Below are 2,939 nucleotides of genomic sequence, written 5' to 3' on the forward strand. Positions count from 1 at the left end.
CGGGTTGTCCCCCTGCCCACCCCCCCCCCCCCGCCGCTGGAATCTGAGGCTGAGACGGCAGAACCAGAGTCGACGACGAAGCCTGAAGCGTCAGGCTCTGCTCCATACTAGAACCAAGCGCAGCGGCCTCCTCCGGCATAGCCTGCTGGAAAGGCGGAGCAGACGCAGACAACGACGAAAACGGCGGAGCATTGGTACCACGGCCCCGACCACGGCCTGCAGCACCACCGCGTGATTGTTGTTGGCCACGGCCACCAGAAGGCGACTGATACTGTCCTCTTCCCCCGCCACCGCGTCCGCGCCCTCCGCCTCCTCCTCCTCCTCCTCCCCCTCTCCCCGACATTATCTCCGATTTCTCAGTGCTAGTGACTCCACTTACAGAGAGATGTTTGGGAGCACGAGTCGCGAAGTGATACAGAATTGTGGACCGTGTATATATATATAGGTGGCGACAGGGAGGAGTGCGGCAGAAGACTTTTATTAATATAAAGAAACTCAGTAAATTTCAATTACAATAAAGTGTATTTATGCTAAGTATATACAGCCTCATTTGTTTATTTTAAATAATTAAATATAATATATGTGTGTGTCGCTCTAGTGATCCGACATCCGTACACAAAAGGTCGTACTGGTTCCACAAGGATAAAAAGGTTGTTCTACCGAAAGCAGTTTGATGTGCTACCTTCTTTTTTACTCTCAAAATTCGGATTCAAAGTTTGGGAAGCTTCGTATACAAGTCTTAATACTGCTCCATCCTAATATTCTTACCACCAAAATGAAAAAAAAGAAACGAGTTACCCTCTAAATTCAAATTGAGGTGCTGGGAAACTTCGCATGGAAGGCTCATCATAGTCAAGTCAATAAATATCCTAACTTCGCTTTCCCCTTTATCTTCTTTGCTCTTTCTCTTTTTGTTATTCTTGAACATTGATTGGCTCCGTGCACAATAAATATATATTATCATTATACAAAAGAAAGTTGTATTGATTTAATAATACAAAGGACCTGTTTTTGGATTGTTTTTAATCTAACTATTTTTTTTATTTAGTTGTTTGATTTGGTAGTTAATACCACTGATTTGATGTAGATGTGCCCCAAACCAGTTTATTATGGGTTGCAATTAATAATAATAGTTATGAAATCACAAGTTAATCTTAATCTCAGTGGAACTATTATGAAAGAACGGTCAAGTAATTAAACTTTATTGTACCAAAGGTATGGCAAAATTGTACTTTTGGTCCCCGTTTTACGGGATGGCATTTCTAGTGCCCATTTGGTTGTGTTTTCATTTTTATTTTCAGTTTCTAATAATATTTTTTTGTGTAAAAATATTTTATTGATTTCTGTGTGAGAATTGATAATATGTTTGGATTAATTGTTTTCAAATATAGGTATATAGGTGTGAGAATTAATAATATAGGTATATATATTTTTGATTTGACTGAAATTAATTATGAGGATTGACCAAAATTATTTGGTCATGGGCTATGGACTTCGGGTATGTTTAATGCAGTACGTACAGTGTCATGCAAAGAGCGCGTGAAATAATAGCGAGTAATTCATTAATTAAGGAATTAAGGTGTGCTGTTTGAGGAAACTGCAGCCAATTGAAAGAACCGCATGATATAGAATTGTGGAGAATAAGAAAATGCAGGGGCGGAAAAACAGTATCATCTGATTTAATTGTAATTGATACGTCATAAAGTGACGGGAGGGTACAAAACTTTCATCTGTGTGGACTATTTTACCCCTGAGTTTTAATTCCTTTACCTTTCCCCTATTTTTAATTACATGTGTGCAAAATTTCACTAACTATGATATTTTTATTTATAACTTTCAGTACATCATTATTTTTATAAAATATAAAAATACACAATTTTGTTATGCAAATCAAAATTTTCAATATGTTTTGAATAACATCCGAAATAAGCCGAAAGGGGTAGAAATAGTAATTTATAAATACATATGCTTTCAAATCCTAACAATCTACAATAATATTTTTACTATACACGCACATATAAGTATCACGTATTTAATTTCAATGCTGGTTAATAGATACTTTGCCATGTTAGAAAAAGACTAATGAAATTCATTGAATAATTGTCTTCCCTTTAAACTATATTTGTATAAAGATACAATATATTTAGTGCAACGTGACCTTTTTTTCCAATTTACCTATACTATACATATGGATCTAAATAAAAGTTGTTATGTTTTTCGCTTTTTAAATACGTTTCTACTAAGTAAGGTAAATATGTAATATAGCGTATCAATTAAGGCAATTGTTTAAAGAAAAATAATCTTTCCATGACTTTTGTAGAGGCAAATGAAAATTCGTATCATACTTTTTTAAGTAAATATGTAATAAGATTGATATGCTAAATAAAGTAATATGTTTGTGGAAAATGAAAAGGTTAAACAGACACCCCAATATACGAGGGGTTTTGTACTTTGCACCTCAGTCATTTTTTTTTTTTATTTTAATACTCACTCGTTTAATTTTTTATTTTGGTATCACTTCACATTAATAAAACAAAAATATCCCAATTGCGTGATTTGTTGAAAATGTGCAAAAATAATTTGCTAATATATAGTATACTTTCTGCTTCTTGCATAATAAATTCCATTTGTTAATGTATAAATACTTATATATTTTAATATATTAAATAGTTATTATTTGTATATGTTCAGAATCCGTCCATAATGTGTTCTATATACAGAGAGAGAAAACAATATAAAAATAATTAAATTTTATTAAACTTCATAAATGTTTCAATTATAACGTTTAATTACTCAAGTGAGATGACAATTCTTCAAATTATCGAAATAATAATCTAAATTTTGATGTATTATTGCCTAAAAAGATGCTTGAAATAAAAGATTTAATTATTTAAATAATACGATGACCAAAAAAATTATTTTATAAATTACCCAAATAT

The sequence above is a fragment of the Sesamum indicum genome, linkage group LG9 (assembly GCF_000512975.1).
Source record: "Sesamum indicum cultivar Zhongzhi No. 13 linkage group LG9, S_indicum_v1.0, whole genome shotgun sequence".
NCBI classification, from domain to species: domain Eukaryota; kingdom Viridiplantae; phylum Streptophyta; class Magnoliopsida; order Lamiales; family Pedaliaceae; genus Sesamum; species Sesamum indicum.